A 21,865-nucleotide genomic window follows, 5' to 3' on the forward strand; every position below is an offset into this window, starting at 1 on the left:
TAATTCTGTTTGTTGGAGCACAGTCCAACCTCCCTATTGAATACAAAAGCCTTGAGACCAAAGAATTTTTTTCTGTGAACAGACCAGTGATTTTGTTTAAATTGTAAGGGAAAAAAAAAGAGCAGAGACCTATTAACAAGTGGATAAAATGTTGCCATGCAGCTGCGGTTATAACAAATCTAAAAGAGATTTCCTCTGCTTTTCTGAAATGCAGTAGTCATACTAAATTGAAAATAATCAAATGATTCAGCTAGTAGCACCCCATTGTACACACCTTGCATTCTGAAACCTTCTAAGTGGGTTCCAAATGTGTGCCATAAATCACACTGAAAGAATAGCCAGAAAAGTGGCAAAGGAGAAGTGTTACAGTATCCTTAAGATTCAAACTTATTGCCTTTCATGGATCAGCTTCATAACAAAACTTGATGCTCAATTTTTCTACTCCAGAAAAAGTTATCCACATTGGGGTTTTTTACCCTCTAAGACGCTTGCATGTCAAAATCTTAGAACTATGAATCAGGGCTAAGAGTTCCACTGACTTCTACAAGAACATTCAATTGTTGATGCTAATGCATATGTATGATGTAAATACCATGCATATGCATATGTATGACATAAATAGCTAATTGAACGTCAGCAGTTGTTCTTTTATATATACAATGAACATACACCATATTTTCCTTCACAGCAGTCTGAAAAGCGTGCCGTTCCTATGAAATATATTTCTATTCTAAGGATTTACCAGGTTTGCTTTACAGAATACAAATATGAACTGGCAACAATCTCATGAACAGCTTTACTGTCAGTGATTTGTAACTATTAATTTTGTTATTAAATTTGTCATGCCATTTGTGCCACTTCTGTCAAAACAGGATTTGGTCCATAATTGTTGACCTCTTGTATTCATAATGACATCTTCTCCCTTTGTTCACTTCTTTCTAGAAATGAACGGAAACGTCTCTTAGCAGAGACAGATTCAGCTCATCTTTATAAATCTCATAATGTCACCAAATCAAAACATACCGTGGGAGGGTAAAGGAATTTCTTCTATATTCCATTACCTGCCTAAAGTATGAACGATGTAAACTCTGATCACAGCACTTCCATATAGCTCTACAGTGAAAGATCACAGAGCCAAGGCAAGACCCTAGCTAAAAATACTTGGTTTGTTAAAAGACTTTTTCAGGTCATCAGTAGACGGCTAAAGTAATTAAACTTAACACAGCGCTCATTTTCTGAACAGCTAGAGGCTTAGCTTGTTTACTGAATAGTATTTTCCTCTTGGAATAAACCCATGGAGGTTATCCAAAAGCAGATTCAACTCAATGGCAGCTAATGTAACCTGGCTCTGTATTAACAGTGGAACTGCAGTGCTAGGGCTGCGAAACCTCATACATTTTTTGTCATATGATATAATGTCTTTTGCCAGCCAATTCGTTACATTTGAAATATTTTGCAAAACTGGCTACTACTTCAGACTTTCTCTGTGAAAAAACTTTGACTATGCATCTTTGACCCTATGATAATTTCTTCAGTACAGCCTAAATCTGGGATGCATTTAGGTTCTGCACATTAACATAGCTGCATTTTCTACACTACTGTATTTTAAAGCAGAACAGTATGGTATTGCACTATGGGAGATTAACAATTATGGTTTTTATCAGTATAAATACATTATTATTATATTATATATTATTATACATATACTACATTATAAACCCCCTAAAAAAAGTACATACATATATAAACTCCCTAATATTACTCACACTCCTTCTGCAGACTTAATAGCAGTGCCAGATCAAAAAAGGAGATATCCCTGTCTTAATGCCAAACTTCAGAAAATAATCCATCTGGTCCTATTCACAGACAGACAGGACACATCTCTGAGTGCTCTGCAAAATCGATGCTCTCCGTGCATGAGACACAAACCCACAAAGGCAAGAATTCAGACTTGAGCCTTAAGCCTTGTTCATAATTTGTTTCATTGTTGCAGCAGATATGAGATATGTGAGACCCCCCCTCCCGGCAGCTTTAAAGCTCCTGTTCTGTTCCTGCACAATAGGGGTGAGCTAAGGATTGCATTGTACCCATATCCCCTCAGTTCTGCTAACTGTGTAAAGTTTAAAGAAGCATTTAACGTTATGTGAATTAAGGTTTTATGACAACGCTGGAGAAACAAAATAATATTTGGCAAAAGTGAAAAAAATCCTCTCTCAAACTAAAATACATGAAAAGTGGCTCAATATATCATGTAACTAATTATGTGAGATTACACCATTCCTCTGAGCTATGACTTCAAATAGTACTGGAAACCATATGAGATAAAAAAAGGCACTTGAAGCCAATTCTGTAAGACAGACATTTTTTAACTTGAGAAAATATACTTTAGCAGGATAGATACTAGTGTGGCCAACCTAGTGGATTTCTACTTCAAAAACTAGTTTTATGGAACAAAATTTGTCAAAGCTAATATTATATAATGTGGGTTTGCCCATTTTTTACATTATTAATTATATTGTAGCCCCATGAATCCCACACACTATGGTGTAGACATTGCATTCACTATACTTGAATGGTTCACAACGACGATTATTTTTATAAGCACTACTGTATCACATGCACAGAATCCATCACCACAGAGCATTTAAATAATATTAAATCCATAGGGAACAATATCATAACTAGATACAGTTATCGAAACAAGCTTCATTCAAAAGGCTTCAAAATCCTCATTCTTGGCCTCTTTTCTACTACCAGCACCTAAATGTATAGAACGTGAATCTTTGGGCAAAATTTGTAAAAAAATACTTTCGATATCATCAATACAGAATTAATCTCCAGGTTTTGTCAAAATTTGGAGTACATCTTGAGGCAGTCAAGTACATCAAGTCATTTTATGTCAAGTACATCAAGTACATCTTGAGGCAGTCAGAATGAAAAAGTCTACCCGGGAAAAAATGTCACACTATTAACCTATTGAACCATTTGTCATGTTGTTGGCCCATGTAGCCTCATGTGCTTGTCTAGAAATATCTGATGTTTTTGCAGGTTAACTAGAGATAAGAGTGTTCACAGTTCTAGAGCTCTAGGTCAAGATGACTTTTTGGTCTCCAAAAACTGGAACATGTAGAGTATTTTAGCTAAGTATTGCTGACTGAAGGACAGCTTTAAGAAATAAAAAGTCTCAGCACAACTAGAGCCTAACTCATTTTCATTTCAGGTTTCTGAATTATCAGGGCAAAAGTACTGTAATGAGTTCCTATGCAGAAACAAAGTTGCAAGTAGTAATGGTTCAACAAAAAAATGAAGAAACATAAGGTGGAACAGTGTGTTCTAGGAGTGGAAAAGTGTTCAGCTTCCTTAGGGTGAGAGGATGCTGCCCTCTGAGGGCTCTAGAGGCACTGAAGTTGGTTGAACTTCTAACAAAATCAGTTATACTTCTTTGAATACTCCTGCTACCAGAACTCTGAAGGGGAATTAGGAGAGAAATGGGTATCCTCAACACTTGCAAAAGTGTTAAGGGAAAAATAGAGAAGGAGGATATAAACGCTGGCTGGTTAGCACACATATATCTTATATTTAAATTTTCTGAGAAAAGTTGCTGGTTTGTTTCCTTTTGTCTCTTCAGCTCCACAGTTTCTAAACTTCTGCTAAAGTGGGTGAGGAAGAAATGTCATGTTTTGGCTCTAGCTTGGTATTCTACACTTGAGATTTCTACTGTGTGAGGTAAGCTTGGCTTGCCTTGGTGTTACCATATGAAATTTAGAGTAGCCTTTGACTCTGGTTTCTTCTCTCTTTCATATTCTGATCCCACTATTTCCACCTGTCAGCTGCATTTAATATACATTTCCAAACTGTGCTTACTGTAGCAACAGTACCTCTAGGGTCAGCTTCAAATCAATTACTGTAACAGTCTCCCTGATGAACTTGCTGCATCTCCTCTTTCTAAACTGGAGGTGGATGAGATTCAAGTAGCTCATGTGATTTTATATTTTCCCCCATTTTTTTTTCTCATCACTGTGATATTTGTTATATTTCGTGAATTCATTCATGTATTTAACACTCATGTTCAGTTTACAAAGTCATTTGCAATGACCATGACTATGTTTACAGAAATATTTAATGATTTTTGCAACTTTAAAACAAGCTTTTAAGGTAAGACCTATATGTAGGCAAGAAAGTACGAAACTGAAAGTTCCAAACCCACCTCTTGGTGATCAAGCCTAGAGGCACAGAAAAGATCAAACACAGACACTCAACAAAAATTTTCACTAGAAATTTCAGGTTCTGCTCTTGGGCACATTTGGACCATCATCCACAGAACCCACAGTTAAGCATTCTTTCCCCTACACCCCATGGTTTGAACAAACTTGCATTCTGTAAGCACAGCTGGTCACTCCTTTTCCCCGATGAATTTCACCTCTTTTACTCAGCATATGAAAGAGCTGGAACTCATTCCTGAAATCACTTTAACCTACTTCTCTCACTTTCTGGGTAATTTTGGAAGGAAACATTTTCTTCTATTGAGGGCACTTTACCTTAGCCCAACCAGCGCTGGGATTATGTCCTACAGATCTTTTAACTAATTAACAAGCAAGTTCTGTTCAGATAATTGAGCACTTAAAACCAGGTACCTTATCAGTGGTGGTAGAAAGCACTGCATTAAACGCTGACTGACGGGGGCCTGTTCACAAAACTGGTCTATGTCAAGATCCTCAAAGGTACCAATGTGTTGAATTTCTATCCAACTCAATGAAATTTTAGTATTTAATTCCTACAGTCTGCATTACAGAAATATTTGTACAAAGGAAGTGAGATGAAACTTGCACTCCCATGCAACTTCACGTCATGTTAGGTACAAAAACTATTTGGCCAGCACATAGAAAAAGATAACTGACTGGCATAAGCAGAGAAGTAAGCATTAAGTATGCAGCTCCTAAAGCAGCCACATATTGCACTACTGAGCAGAACAATTGTTAAATACTTTTAAAAATTAGACTCTAAATACATACAGAAAATGGCCGTGGGATTAGGTCATGTATGATTTGTGATGATATCTTTTGTCTCTGTAGCATCTGTTCTCATTATGAACTCATTTTCTTACCTATGCTTGGGTCTGTTTCTTAAATCTGAATACTTAACAAATATTTTCACTGGCTTACATGAATAATCAAAGCCTGCAAATAATACTTTCCATATGGTTAATTCAATAGGAAAATAAAAAATGCATTTGCACTATTTTAGTGTTTCTGCTTCCAATGTAATTTTACGTTACTTTGTAAATTATGCTAATTTTTATCTATATAATCTCAACATCTTTAACAAATTAACAGTGAGCAAAGCAAGTTATAGCCACTTGAAATAAATTAAGATGCTATTTATATCTGATACCTGTTCTTTCCAGTCATGATGGGACTGATGCAAGACCATCACTTCAGTCAGATATTTCCCTCGCTGCTCTCTGTTGCCAAAGTCTATTGTTAACTGTTCATAAAAGGTCTTAGTAGAGACTGATATGCTGCATGGGTTCCTTAGCATGTCTCTCTTTACTCATGCTGAAATTACATTTACTGGTTTTCTAGCTCTTTTCCTCCAGGTTTTGTACTGCAGTCCCTTCCTTTTTGAAGTTTCTGTTTTCATAGATGACCATTACTTTCTTATATTTAATTCCTCCTAAGTGCTGTAATTTCCCAAATGTTTTTAATTCCATAAGCTGTTTCCTGTGATCTTCTCCAGACTACTTCTCAGCATGGTTTTCAGTTTTCTCTGGGGCTATATTTTTTTTATCCACCTCTTCCTCTCCTCTCTCTTCCCTCAGCAATACAACAGCACTGGCCTCCTTCAACCCTAGCTCATCTGTCTGTTTAGCATCTGTTTGTCATTCATACCCCTTGATGTTATAACACTCATCTTTTTCATATTCTCATCTATAGCCCACTGTGAATACTTACGCAATACTTTAGAGTCACCATAGAGCATTTAGTTCTATTTCTTCTAGTAGGATATTTGCCTCCTTATCTTCAATAGCCTTCTTCCTCCTTTAATATTGTCATCACTATTTTAAATTTACTGTTTCCTGCAGCTGATCTTTAATTAGAAAGTTGTAATGCAACAGTGTATTTGCAGAAGCCCCACTTGTCCACTCTACAGATATAAGAATCCACTCCTAAACACAGAGCTTGTCAGAGGCCAGAAACCAGGCCTTCCATTCCTTCTATTACAGATACGGAAGCCTACTGAAAATGTCATGATTTGTCCAAATACTCAGAAATCACCAATACAACAAATAAACTGATGAAACTTCATGAAAACAATGCACTAACTAATTAACTCTGGATACAACAATTGCTAAAATTGGTATGTAGCGGGCATGCTATTCTAAGTTTTAGCTCCTCTGTTTCTCTATGCATCTGTGAATCAATGCAAGCTAAAGAAAGTAAAATTTTCCATGACGTTCTGTCCTGAGGCTAATTGAATTTTGTCCATTGCTTTGAAATTATTATTATTGGTGTTTATTTTTGAGAAAACTTGAAGGGTGAAATCATACACCAAGGTGCCGTTTTGGTGTATAAAATATAGCCATTTTTATATAAAATAGTAAAGCTTACAAGCTATGCATCTGATAGATAAGATGAATACAAAACAGGTGAGGAAAGCCCAAGGAAACAATGAGATAATAATGGTTAGTTCGATAAGCAATGCTTCTGCACCTCTATTTTTAATTATGATTGAACTAATTTAATAACTACTACCATGCTAAGAAAGGGCTTTAATATCAGAATGGTAGTTTATTGTCTTTTCTCTCCTGTAATTTACTCAGTACTGAAGTACTTAATAGAAACATATTTATTGTGTATTCTCTTTTGGATATGTTCTTCTACTTATGATATAATAATTTGTGTTTGGGTTTCAATTTTTAAAATACTGTGTAAAGAGTTTAAAGGTGAAACTGGAAAGAGTCACAAGATATCGGTGTTGAATGCGAGATCAATCTCACACAAAGAAATTCACATTTCTTATGAGAAGTTTGCTCTAATGAAATGAAGGAGATCAAAGCTGATAGAAAGCAAAACTATGTAAAGAAACAGTGACTTAAGAAGTCTGGGATATTAATTTTATTTTCGTCGTAAGATAGGGTACTTGCCTTGCTGTTTGGTATTGTTTATTCTGGTGTCTGTACATGTTTTTGATTATATTAATCAGATTACTGGCCAAAATCTAAACTGTTGTAAATCAAAATTGCTCCTTTGACTCCAGTGTATGACAGTGACTTATACCAACTGATGGTCTACCCTTCAATATCTTACAGGATACAAATCCTGTGAAACTTTTTAGAAGTTTGTTTGTTGGTGAAAATGTCACAATTTATTGCAGTTTTGCAAATGGATAGAATTTCTTGCTGTAAATACTTTAATTAGTATCATAAAATGAATTGAAATTTAATTAAAGATGAAAAAAAAGCACAGTGGAAATTTTTAAAAGGATAAAACCAGCAAGAAACACTCCCAGATTTGAATGCCATTTTAACAGTAACCCGAACCAACATCTGAAATGTGTTATATAATTTTAAACATATACTAAAAATTATTGTCTTCCAGCTTAGAGCAAGTGCAGACTCAATAGTTGTTCCAAAGCTTTTAGTTATTTTCTCCCTCAATCTCTAGACGTAAACAAACAAGAATGCTAATTAAAAATGTTACTTCAGGCAAGAATCTTGTCAAAGTCATTAAACAGGGTTAGACTCAATCGTCAGAAGGTATGGTAACCTCTAGAAAAAGCATTCATCATGTAAATACATTGCATTTATTCCAACAATTGTTCTCCAGCAGTTTGAAACCAATGTCTTAGTGTATTATTGAAAAGTAGCACTTTTGCTCTTAATAAGACAATGAAATGTGTGTTCCCTTCTTTTAAGGGAACTTTTAAGCCACTAGGTCTTTTTTCTTTCAGGCGTTTTTCACTAGCTCCCAGAATAATCTTCTCCGTAACCTTACCAGGCCTGTAGTTACCGTAGTCATCCCTGTTGCCCTTCTTGAAGATTGGGACAACATTTGCCAGCTTCCAGTCAACTGTTACCCCTCCAGATTCTCAAAAGCATTGAAAAATCATTGAGAGAGGTCTCGCTATGACATTAGACAGCTCTTTAAGTAGCCTTGGATGAATCCTCTCGGGCCCCACCGACTTACAGGATTCCAGCTGGAGCAGCAAATCCTGCACAAGCTCAGTGTTGATTTATCATTTGCACAGTCTGGTTCCTCTAGCCCAGGACTCAGGGGGTGAGGGGGCAAGCCCACCATCAGTAATGAAGAGAGAGGCAAAAAAAGCACTAAATGTCTCTGCTTTGTCTGTATCCCTGTTTATGAGGTGTCCATGCTCATCAAGTTATGGGCCAATGTTATTTCTTGCCTGCCTTTTGTTATTAACATATTTTAAAAAGCCCATTTTATTATGCTTCACAGTGCTGGCCAACTTCAACTCTCATTGAGCCTTGACAACACAAATTTCTGCCCTACTATGGCAAACAACATCCCTGTAGTCCTCCCATGTCAGCTGTCCTTGTTTCTACGGGCCATACACTATCCTTTTTTGCCTCAGTTTGAGTAGAAGATCCCTGCTCAGTCAGGTTGGCCTTCTGCCTTGCCTGCTTGACTTACAGCATTTTGGATTTCCCTGGTCCTGTGCTCTTAGGAGGTACTTAAAAAGTGACCAGCACTGATGGACCCCTGTGCCTTCAAAAGCTTTTTCCCAGGGGACCTTACTAAGCAGGTCCCTAAGTCTGCTTTCCTCATATCTAGAGTTGAGGTCTTGCTGTCAGTTGAGATCTTGCAACCAGGGAAGGTGATTAGCTTATGGCCACCCTATTCCAATGGAACTCACTGTCCCTGAAAGGTCCTCAGAGATGGAGAGAAGCTGAGAGTTTGGAACCCGAATGGACCAAACAGGGTTCACAGGAACACAGAGCCTAAGACACAACAGCACCAGGTACTGGCTCTTCACAGAGTCCAGTCCGTTGTTATCGGCAACAGTATCTAATGCAGTTTACAAATGTAAAAGCTTCATATGAACACTTATGTCTATTTTATTCATATGAAGAAGGAGTTCCTGAGTCTGAATAAGAACTAAGAGTCTGAAAATGTACTAGTAGCATATATTTATATACTATCTCGTTCTAGGTGCCTCTAGCACACTGTCTCTGTTATGTCTACACTCATAAGAGAATGCTCCTGCAGAAAGAGTTCTTGATGGTTTGGATTTAGTTTGGATGGTTTCCGTCTGATATACAGTGTTATCTCAATGGTTCTTCAGAGTTATCATTATTTTGTCATTTATTTGAGTATAGCATTACATATTCTCTCACTTTCTATTTTTGCATTATATTTTTAACCCGTAGAAAAATATGTCAGTTTGACACAAAGGAGAGGTGCAAAAGGAACAATAGTAACATTTACCACTCATCAGATTGTCATATATTCTGTAATACACATTAATGCAGCCAAGGTAGTCTACTTCATGTTCAAGACAACAGCCATTCTAAACAATTAGATTACATTTTGATTACTTTTATCTGACATCATTTTGAGTAAGTTCTATCTAGAAAGTTATGAGGTTGTTTAGTATTTTATACTCTCAAATTCTTCATTTCAATATATTTGAAATAAAATTAAAACCATTTCACTTTATTTCACCTTCCCTTATTTTTCCCTGTAAGTTAATACACCCATAAATTTTTAAAAAAAGATATGATAGTACAACAAGTCAAAGCTGACTTCATAGTCGAATAAATATGCTTGTATGCTCAGCTAAGTGAAATTCAATTGCTTGTTTATGTATATTTAGGTAGCTACCTTAAAGAAAGAACCTACCTGCTACAGTCAGTAACATAATGAGGAGTTGTATAGATGATACAGCTCAATATGCATGTTTAAATGAACTTGCATCCTTCCACAATCTATGCCTTTCTTTTTAAGAATATATGTCCTCATGTTTTCGCAAGAATAGATGCATAACTTAGTCTTTTGGGCACTGATCCATTTTACACATTTCCTGATCTGCCCTTGTGTTGCTGGAAAACTTATTCCCGGATGAAAGCTCAGCTTGTGTAAGAAATAAGATCAGTTCAATTGAACATAGATGACTGTTGCACAAAAACACGTACGCTGTGTTACACACAAATGCCAACAGTTATCAGTATCATTTAGAAGCAACCAAATAAACTCCTTCTCATGGACCAGATTTCTAATGGCTATATTTATGTAACATTTGCATTGAACTTAGAACAGCCTGCACTCTGTATAATGTTTCAAGTAGGAGTGCTGAAATGGTGCATTTCTTTCCCATTGAACTAAGATTTTATGTTGCTGGCAATGGTTTTGGAAGATAATGTACTTGTTAGCCAAAAAAACCTTTCAGAAAATAACCTTACTCCTGCTTTGATGTATGAATGTAACAACGGAGTTCTTTAGGAAGGGATATGACCCATTTCATTTTTACGCATTATATTATTTTTTTTCCTAATGTAAAAGATGCTTATCTTAGTGAAAGGCTTCTCCATGGATTATATGCTCCTTCATTTCTTTCTAGACTACCCTTAAGATGAACGAACTTTATCTTTTCAGGAAGTTAAAATTTTTATTTAAAATGTGAAATCTTGTTGAGTCCCAGGGTTAAGTGCATGGTTTCAAAGCTGATGCGCTTTGAACATACGGCTCTCTTACTTCTAGCTATATTTAACATTCTTTTATCTTGAAGCATTTTGCTCAATTTCTCAGAAAAGCCATTTGTTTAAAAAAACCTTTTTGAGAATCAAGTCTCCAGCAGGACTATCTCTTTCCTCTATTTATACTCAGGACACAATCCTGGCAACAATTTAACTCTAGCAAGTTGGAGAAATTCCACCTGGACTAAGTGTCTCACAATCAAACTGGATGTGTGTTCCAGAAGATTGTTCACTATCAGATGGCAACTAAGAGTACGTTGCATTTCTCTTTATATTAAGGTAAATAAAATCTGTTATGAAAAAAACTTTACCTCAAGGGAGATGGAGCCTACATTAATCCTCTTTAAGCTTGGCTTTGCTCTCAAAGTGCTTTACATTGCATTTTTTTTAAAGTATCCGAGGTCAGACTGGGATGCCTACTGAATCCAGCAAAAGCACACTTCATTCTAGACTACATACATTTAACTAATGCTTTGTTTAAAAAAAAACACCACTTCCAGACGTTTGCCCATTAAATGTTTCAGTTGAGGGATCAGGACTTATGAGATACAAAGTCTAAATAACTCAACAGAAAATATCTCAGCCTTTCGTAGTCACTCAGAACAGAAATAATAAACCACGTTTTTGGGAACCATGCTACTTCTAATATCATTAGGAAAGAACCAATCTTGACTAAACACAAAGCGTTTTGAGAGCTACAATAATGAAAACGTGTCCAAACTTGACTTTAAGTAAGACTAATACCTTTTCTGATAATGAAAGTGTTCTGTTAAGTGATCTGGATTAGATTCAGAGTGCTCACCCCCTAAGAAAAAGCAATACATCTTATCTTATTGGTGCATGGTAATGATACTACATAGGAAAATAAGGCTACTTGATCTATTAGAATTACAGGAAAGAAACATCTATTGAAGATACTCACAATTAGGATACATTTTAAAAAGCAGAATTGAGCGCCACTTTCTTTTCCCTCAAGTCTCACATCCAACCGGTTCCACCCTTATACCTGCACAAGAAGAAAAGGGAAAAGTTTAAGATTTTAATGAAAAAATATGTATCCAATCTGTGCTAATCAGACACATGTGGCAGCACTCTCCCTACTTGCAGATCCCAGGTGAATACTCTAGCCACCTCCTAGATACCTCCGGTATCAACTCTCTCTACTTCTATTAAGTTATTAAACTGTAATTTCTGTAATTATGTAGAGGTAATGTAGAATTATTGCAGAAATCATAATATATTGTAGAGATAATTTACTGAAACAGACATTGAAAACATGCCTTCACACAGGAGAGGATAATCCTAACATTTTGTATTATACTGCAGAGGCAACTTTCTTACTTAGACCGATCTCCGTAATCTGGATACAATTACCTTTGTACAGGAAAGATTTATTTTTAAGGAAACTAAGAGGATTATGAACCTTTCTGTTTTTAATGAGATGATATTTTCTGATGAAAGACATTTTCTGAAATGATTCTTAATATTGCTCTATAAAACATAGATTTGCCAGGAAAAAAAGGTAGCTAAAGCAAATTAGTTGTTAAACTGTGTGGTACAGCCACTTACTTCCTGGAATGTTCCACTGAATTACATAGAAATACTCTACTGGAGAACTACTACTCAGTATGAATAACTGTGAGACTCTGCCTGCCATTCACCTGTTGTGTTCATCTAAGAACAGTGGCCTTTGGGACAAGGCAACGTACAACCTTCTTACAAGAGATCCAAACTGCAGAAAATAGAACAAAAACTTACAATAACTACAGATAAATAACTCAGATTGATTTTCTGGTACTATTAAGTCTATTACATGCAAGTACCTTAGAAGCAAATAAGAAGAATAATAATTTTTTAAATATCGCAAATAAAAGCCCAAGGCTACTATGGCATAAATACAACAATGATAGGAAACTATGATAACATTTCTAAAGGGATGTAATTTATCTACGAGATATAATGCTGTGTAGCTAGTATTTTTATTAAGTGGTAAACCCATGCATTTCAAATTTTTGATCATGAAATGTTTTGGAATTTACATTAAGGAGAGATGGTTACTCATAGACATTAGTATCTATAAATGATATCTCTTTTATGTAACATAAACTATCAAAATTATTTAAAGGAGTGCTGATATTGAGAAATGAGTATTGATTAAAAGACAAAAAAACAATTCCCAAGAAAATGAAGCATTGAAATCAGACCAAAACATTAAATAAAATATTGAATAATAACAGCAATTGGAGTACCATTTCCTAAGAAACACACACAGTAGCAAAATCTATTTTAATTGTATATGGGGACTTAGACTGGACTAAGCCCAGGCAGAGGACAAACAACTACAAAGTCCCCTGTTGGGAGTAAAGGACAAAAAGAGTTTTTACTCGGCTTGTTGCCACTTTTCTCAGCAACAAGTAAGTCACTGGTCACAAAGCAACTGTCCTCTGCATCAAGCCATAGTGAGGCTCTGGCTGGCAGCAGTTCCAGGCAGCTCCAGTTTCCCAGTGCCCGGTACTGGGGGCTGCCAGCCTTTCTCCTTGGCACAGACTAAACTGGCCTCCCCAGTCATCCCCTCTTTTTATTGCTCTTCCTGATTGCTCTGCATCACATTCCTTTTTAAAAGCTATTGCATAGCAAAGAGAGGCCATTTAAGACTTCAAGTCATGAAATATTCTGCTGATTATGGAGAAGTCATGTTTTATGTTTCAGAATGGTACAAGATTTCATTGCCTTTGGCAAGCCATACGTACAAGCCTGTTGTATCATAAGTAGGCACAGAGTAATCAATGGTTAAATGACCATTAATAAAGGACAGAAACTGTCACTGGGGCCCAAACAAGGGTTGTCATAAAGGATCTGGATGGCTTTTAATTCCTTAAGAGCCTACAAGGCTTAGAGCTCCTGTAATTGCTCAGCTGGTATATTTTGAACATTCTGCAGATGTCAGCAAAGATTTTATCTCTTGATAAAATCAAGAGATCTTGTCAGTCTAGTGAACAGAGGACAAGAAATGATCTCAGCTACCCAGAAACTCTCTTTTAATGACAAATAGAGGAACAGGCTATAGAACAGATCATTTGCAGCATGTGCCTTTCCAATACATTTTAGTGTACCTACAGAGACAAGGGAAGGAGTTAAACAATTCAGTGTCACTTGCCATCATGATACTAACATATGGACTTAGCCTCCTTCCAACTTCTGAATTCCTAATTTGATCACACTATTGCTCATGACGTTTTTATCAGGTTCTCCAAGAACTGGGCAAATGTCGAATCAGTGCTTAATCAGGAGGGTCCCCTGGGGCTTTATTCAATATTTTGTCTACTTGCATTAGAACCTGTTGTTCTATTTTCCAGTGCAAATCTAAATCTTTCTTGGCTGGCATACAGAAAATTATCTCTGGTTTGGTATTGTATAAGAATATTCTTCCATTAATTTTTTTAGAAGTTTTTCAACTAATGTCAACACAACCATATTTACTTGTCTTATAGCACTGTACTGGGTTCAGATCTTTTAAGATTTATAGTTCTCCAAAAAAATCTATCAATATCATCTTGAAAGAAGAAAAATAAAACAAAGGAAAATTATTATATGACTTCTACATACATCAGAAATGGCATCTCAAGACCGATAAAACAATCTTAGGCTTATAATTTTCCTGTTCTTATAGTAATCTAGAATTTTTTTTCTCCATTTTTATCACTGCTGCCCTATGAGAAAACAGCTGAATGGAACTTTCTATAGTTTCCCTTGGAACTATGTTGGTAATGTTTATAAATAGTTGATTCATACCTATCAAAGTGCCTTGAAAATGCAATGCATGTTTGCGTAAGAAAACTCTGAACTAGTTAGCACAATGAACACTTCCATATTTGTAATCCTCTCTGGATCATCATTGCATTGGCTTCAAAGAGGAAAAGATATTACATACAGTATTTATATAACTACAAAAATAAAACGATAACAGAAAGAAGTAGGTTAGATTCCCCTGCTGTAATTAATAAAATATACAACATAAGTGGTGTTAATTCCTTTAAATAATCTTGATTTCACTGTTGTATTTTATGCCTTTGTTTTAAAGTGTCAAGAACGATTTCAATATTGATAACAAAATATAGAAATAAAAGATAAGAATAAACCCAGACATTCCAGGACCTAAGTCTTTAATAGCAAGAAGGATGAGAAACCAAAGAAAAGGCCCATGCACGTGCACAAACACTGTCACCTCTGCCTGGTGAAAAGGGAATAGCACACAACTTCAGAGTAAGTGTTCTTTGAAAATGAATCGGTTCCAGGTCTTATACAGAAACGTTAATGTAACACATCCCAGATACGTGCATTTCATTGTTTTTGTAATAGTATATCCTGACTCTGAAAACAACAGTATGCCCGAGTGTTTAATTTGAGACCTTAAATATGTGCAGTTTTTTAGTGTTATTTTTGGAGAACTTCCTTAAAGTTTTATTTTTTCAGTTTCTCTGATTTTTTTCCTTTAAATGGTGTCCAACACCCAAGGCAACCTTGATAAAGTCAATACTATACAGGTGGAAAGGACAAAAATGTTGTCTCTGGGTTTCAAATAGTGGCGACATTGGTCACACCATTAAGCCTGACACAAGAACCTTTTAATTTAAATGTAATCTCCAAAAGACCAAATTACCAGCAACATGTTCTCATTAATTCCTGTAAGGGATGCTCAAGCTTTGACCCCTTATTGTTCTCCTTATCGAGAAGTGGCTGAGTCATAGTATTAATAAGCCATCACTCATTTAAGTAGTTATTCACTGCTGGGTGGGGGAAAAAGATAGGCTCATCCTTTTGAAGTGATGATAGGCAAGCAAGGCTGCTGTAATAGGCTGTGATTATTTTCACTATGAATGCTCCCCCAGCTTTCAAAAATTAAAAGGAGCACTCATTTTCCTGCTGGAGTATTTCTCACACTGGCAAAAAATGAACACTTTGAAATGTAAATGATTTAATCTTTGCAAACCCCTGCTTCAGAGGGAGGTACAGCTTCATTTACAAAATGAAGACATTTTAGGAAATGATTATCATTGTAAAATTGAGGCCAGCAGGGAGTCTGAGTTCAAACTCTTAGAATATCAGCAGTGTAACAAGTTTGATCTTCCTTACTGCATTGCTTGCATTTGCTTCTCTGGGTTCCAGCAGAGAGCCATTGTCAGTCAGAACTTGTTCCCACTCGTTTCCCTTGGTTAAATAAAACAGTTATGCCTATTATTTAGAGTTAGTCAGTCCAATAAAATTCAGGGCAAGACTAAGAATAAAAAAAGGAAGTTCAAACTTATTTTGATTGATATATGTGCTACATGCTTACTCGTCTTAGAACATTAAAAGGTCGACAGCACTGAAGGCATTTTTTTTAACTCATAGTTCAGGCAATAGCATTGGGTAGTGTTACTATGCTGTCCTACCAATGTTTGGGGAGGAGACCACCCGTAACGGTAAGAGAAAATTTCATTTAAAATTTAAACACTGAGTGTTTAATCTCTCTTCTGCAACTTCCAAATAAAATGACAATTATTGTTGTTGGCACTATGGGGGTTTATGGTATCAGTCAGGCTCGTTATGTACTGGTGGAGGTGGTAAATTTGTATCACAAAGACCAGATGATAACAGCTACCATATGACAACAGCCGTTGACATGAACTACAGAGCCTGACCAGTATGGAGAGCTTCCCTGCACTGATGGGCATCTCAGCTGAAAATGATGGCAATGTATCATAAATGAAGATCAATCTGTGTGAAACAGATCTCAGAAATGAGGAGTTACAATAAGTTATTGGTAGTCTTGAGATATAAGTTCATCGTCTTTTAATTAGCATTACATACTCATTTTCAGTGGAGTTACTTATCCCTTTGCCATTGCTGAAAAGCCATTTCTGTCTCCCAGCCTGATACACTCAAAAGTACAGCTTGAAATTAAAACATTAAAATGCCGGTTTCCTTACAAATATTGTTGCTACACCCTTGAAATTAAACTATAAACCCCTTCAATAACATGGATGAAGATCTACAGTCACTCTGTGCAAGAAATACACCCATGTATCTACAACATATAAGAGAAAAATACCAAATGAGGCAGTATTCGGTGTCTATCTAATATTTTGTAAAAGGAAAGGTAAGAATGAAAGGCTGCTTGTATTCAAGCGATGCAGTATAGGTTGAGGTAGGTCTAAAAGCTGGTAGTCAAACTTGCAAGATGCTTGTTGAAACCAAACTTATACAGATTTATCTTTACTAAATAGGAGAAGAAAAATATTAGCAGTGGTTTTTCACGTTCCACAAAAAGAGAAGAAAAACCAGGTTTCTACAAACAAAACCTCACAATTTTTCAGTGTTCAAAATGCAGAAATTGTTAAAATATTTCAAAAAAAGTTAAAAGAGAAGTTTAAACTACACTCAATATATGGGCTGTCTCATTGCTTACTGTTTTTCTGTGTTTAAGCAGGTGTTTTGTTTGTGTGCACTGAAGTGTGAGGCAGCTGTTCTCACTGAGGTATGAAGGACTCCATTATAGGCACCACTCGGCTCCTCTTCCAACGCAAGTTTGCAAGCTGGGTGATTGCCACAGTGGAGGAAAGCTCCACACTCGTCCCTTTGGATAGGACTTCTTTTCCTTAGTGGAACTATATGCCTGACAAGTCCTGTAGATGCAAAACAAAGGAGTGTGACCAGAAACAAATATGAGAAAAAGTCACACAGAGTAAATTGGGGTTTTAACACACATGGTCAAGTGTATCTCACCTACTCCTGGGGACTTTATGTGAGTTCTGGATAACACTGACCTAAAGACTGCTGTTTAGTAGAAGATTGACCTCTAAATGTCAATATTACTTCTTCAACTATTTAAAGCTGTCTAAAAACTTTTAAATTTGATGCTTATATGCCCAGAAATTCACAAAGATTCCGAGACCTGAACTTTTAAGCAGACTGTGACTTTAAACTTAAGAAAATTTAATAATTATTATCATTATTATTAACAACTCTATCCTGTTGACAACAACACTTAATATTGCGGCTCCTAGGTTTTTTTTTCTCAATTGAGAAAGTAGGTCTAATACATCTTAATTAAGTTTCTCAGAATATTGAAAACTGAAGTTCAGATCAAAGGTATGAGCAGGAACAGTGCATGTACCATTAAACTCAGATGATAAGTAACAATGGTTCTGTTTGGATTACGCTTCTTGAGCTCCACATTCGGGGCAGTATTTTATACAACGTTTTTGGAGAAGTTGAAATCAACTCTGCTTAACAACTTCTGAAAGTCCTGAAGTAGGGAGCTCAGCTACTTGCCTGGAACTCTTTAGGAATGATCTGCTTTGAACTACTTAACAAATACCGTGCTTTGTCATTAACTCATTATCTCTGAAGTTCCCACAAACTGCTTCCAAGTAATTTCCTTAATATTCTCTTCAGTGACAGATATTTTACACATTAAATCTATTTTTCATGTTAGCCTAATGAACAAGAAGGCTGATGTAATCCACTCGGGGAACATATATCCTAGTTTTCATTCATGCTTTAGAGTATTGTCACAGTTCAGCACAAAGGAATAATCTGATTGTTTCTCATAAAGCAAGAACAAATCATGATTGAAGGATTTCTTCTATTTAAAGCTATGCTTTGCAAAGCCTATTGAACTTGCTAGAAGAGTCATCTCTGATGCGTACACTAACTACAAAAAGCTGCTGCATAGTTGCCATTCAAGAGCTAATTTAGTAGCAAAAGGCCAATATTGCTGACTCGCAGATTACAAATATCACTAGATATTAATTTATTTATATTTAAATCAGGCTAAAAGATTAAGAGAACTTTCAGTAGATCCATTTACAATTAAAATGAGTGCAGTTTGAATTACTTTTTAATGGTTTGGTACAGCTGGGGTTTGAAAGAGTTGCCGACAGAATGATGCAAAGCATTTGCCTTTGACAAAATAATGCAAAATTCGTGGAAGTGAGTGGAAGAGCATTAGATTATATCACCTTGTAGGTCAGCCGGAAAATACAATATGTATTCTGATTATGAGAAAACAGAGTGAAAGGCAAAAACCAGGTGCTGGGGGATTGGGTCAGCAGAGTAGGGGACGATGGCAGCCCCAAGGCTGGTTCCCCCATGTCTTTCTGTGGTCAGACTCCAACTGGCAGCGGCAGTTCTCATAGGTTTGACCTCTGGGCAGAGATAACTCTTTCATACCCCCTGTTCCACTTTTTTCACTTTGTATCCAAGCCCTCTGCTATAAAATGTAAAACCAGCACATAGAACATACTGCTTTGGAGGTCTGCCACTTGCATTCAGGCAACCATTTGTACTTTTGCAGGCGTAATCAATCTCCTGTTGCTATCAGCAGGGGAGTGGAGCTTTGCTGCTTTATGGCTTAAAAGTAGTTTTGTGCAAATTCTACTTCCCTCCCCCCCTCCCTTTAGCTCCACTACTCACAGGATTTCCAGGGACATGGGCTAGAGCTGAGAAAAGAAGCTTGTTTGATTTAAGCACAGAAGGGTTTTTTGTGTGTGTGTTTATATTTTCTCTGCATCTATTAAGGGGTGAGGGGGAGAGACTTCATTTATATGTTAATATTAGCCGGCACCCTGACTAAACTGACAGAACTATTTCATGGGAAGCTGACAAATTTTGTCAGCTAGGCTATCTTTCCACATCTCAATAGTGGCAATAATCTTGATTAGCAAAACAATTGGGGGCCAAAGGAGTCCTGCTGCTCCAAAGACCCCCTTCTCAGGTTACAGTTTGCTAATGTGATGAATCCAGAGAGTCCTTCAAGCTTGAAAAAATTCCCCAAAGCAGCTGAATTTAGGCAAATGAAGGGAACCATTTTGGAGGCCGGACAAAAGGGGTTAATTTGATCGACCATGTCTCCATAGTCTTATAACAATCATTTACTTAACAAGCATAGAGAGTGTCATTCCATGGAAACTGGTGGAGTTAACAGAGGAAGTTCGAATAGAATATCTGTTTATCCCAGATGTGTGGGAATTTTAGCCAAAAACCAACAACACATAATTGCCGCCTGCGGTATTGATCCTTACATAGAAACAACAGCAGAACTAAAGGGCTCTAAACAAGTTATGAAGGCCTCGTCTAGGAAGCAGTACAAGCTTCCGTTTTTATTAGTTTATTGCATCGTTAATAAAATCATTAGAAATTAACCGTTTCAGGGAACTGAAATTAACTGAAAAGGCCCTATTTGCAGTAAAATTTATGGCACCGATCTCTGGTTGCAAACTCATTTATTTTGCAATATTTTTAAGGCGTACCGATTCATCTTCGTGCTGTTTATTGCATTATTATATAATGAGCCATATTCTGAATTATATTTATGAAAGTCAAATATAGTTTATTTCTTCTAGTGGAATTATGCTGCATTTGCTTTAAAAAGAGAAAAAATGGTTACTAGAATTGTAGCTAGATGGAAATTTACTTGGTCTAGGTCAGCAGAGAATACAAAATCACAATATGACACAGCCATCTTGGGTTCGTGCCCTATCCCGCACTTATTTATGCATGTAATTAATTTAAAAATCTGTCATAAGTTGATCTAAAATAGCTCTTATTCTTGAGATAGATTCTGTGTAATTCTCTGTTTTATGGCTGATGCAATTTGCAGACTTGCATTGAAAACTTTACAATTAAAAGTACCAATTAAAACTTTGCTGTCTTTTAGCACAGTCTGTCTGTCCATCCCTGTCCCTCCTCCCCCATTTTTGGAGTAATTTCTTTATTCTGCTGCTGAAATATAAGTTACTATTTATAACATGTTTTGTAATACTAAGAGATTTGACCTGATGCGTACACACTGGTGAATAGTTGCTTAAGGATACATTTTGCCAGACATCAAGAAAAGGTCCTTAAAAAATTCTAAACTGATCTCTTTGATGGATTTCAGAACTAAACCTTACTTACGCATCCTGTAAGTAAGAAGGAGAGACAACTTCTTAAGAATGAGAGGAAAAGAAACTGGGTTGTTTTTTTTCCCTTATGCTTTTGTAAATCTGTGGTGCTGTACGTGCCATTTAGCAGGAATCCATTCTTTTAAAGATGCCAGCTAAGGTCTTGAGGATTTTGATACATTCATCATACCCCCTTTACACTTCAAAATATTTTCTTCATAACTTAGAATCTATGATGCAAATCTCCAACTTAATTAAATTTAACATCATTAGATTAATATACAGTTATATTTAATTTCTGAGACGGATATCTGAACTGTGGCATCAGAGTTTCCACTCTTCTCTTGAGATGAATGGAGTGCTTTTAAAGATTAAGTTATACAGATTAGTAAAAAAACCTGTGTTCGATGGCAGTTGAAATTGTGCCTGGGTTAAAAGGTTTACCAATAAAGTGGCATAGTTTCAACCAAATGAAGCAGACTTCATACAAGAGTCCCACACACACTTTCCGCCCCCCAATTTGTTTGAAAACTCTGCACACAGCCTCTATTTATCAGCATTCTGTGCTTCCAGATGTTCATAACTGGATTAATTTTTTTAGGATGCTGAGGTGCTCTGTTTTATACCATCTGTCACACTGTGCTATAGTGAAAAAGTGAAGGAAAAACACATTATATGACTAACATCAAACTGTTACATGCTCATTAAGAATAATGTATTTTTTATCATCTAGATCTCTACTTCTCCACAAATATTCATCTTATAACTCTTTCATTTAAGGCTGCTTTTAACGAGGCACAGGCTACAGCAGCAGTAGAGGCACAGAAGCTGTGCAGTCCATACGTCACAAGACTGACGAGGAACTCAGACTGAGTCTACCTGCGATGAGTAAGAAATTTTTTTTCATTCATACAGCATTTCAGAACAGCAGACAACATCTAAATCTGAAGTTTTAGCCCAAACAAAAGCTTTCTTATGGCATTACACTTGGTTAATTTCTTTTTAGGTTAATACGGTACAAACTTGCAAACAACTTCTGAGCTTGAAATCCTTCATACAGTTAGGGGCCAAAACTCTCACCCCAATTATGCCCAACTCGGACTCTAGCAGTGACTCTGAGCAAAGATTAGAAGCTCTCACTGGAAAAAGGACTTTTCCTCTCTCTAGCCAGTCTCACTGACAGCTCTCTAAAAAGCAATGTGCTCTGGTCTGCATGATCACA

At 36.4% G+C, this 21,865-nt stretch overlaps 1 long non-coding RNA gene across 14 annotated transcripts in view; it reads right to left on the bottom strand.

Moving 5' to 3' along the window:
* The window catches only part of LOC128853483 (uncharacterized), a 273,663-nt gene that overhangs the window by 103,432 nt on the left and 148,366 nt on the right, over window positions 1–21,865 (bottom strand). For 12 of the 14 annotated variants that reach the window (XR_008452039.1, XR_008452033.1, XR_008452034.1 and 9 more), the window contains one exon: window positions 11,640–11,723. This is a non-coding gene — a long non-coding RNA (uncharacterized LOC128853483). Of the gene's footprint in view, window positions 1–11,639; window positions 11,724–17,165; window positions 17,350–21,865 lie in introns of those variants that run through there. The other 2 variants (XR_008452040.1, XR_008452036.1) reach the window with 1 other exon arrangement.

The sequence above is a fragment of the Cuculus canorus genome, chromosome 13, assembly GCF_017976375.1.
Source record: "Cuculus canorus isolate bCucCan1 chromosome 13, bCucCan1.pri, whole genome shotgun sequence".
Lineage (NCBI taxonomy): Eukaryota > Metazoa > Chordata > Aves > Cuculiformes > Cuculidae > Cuculus > Cuculus canorus.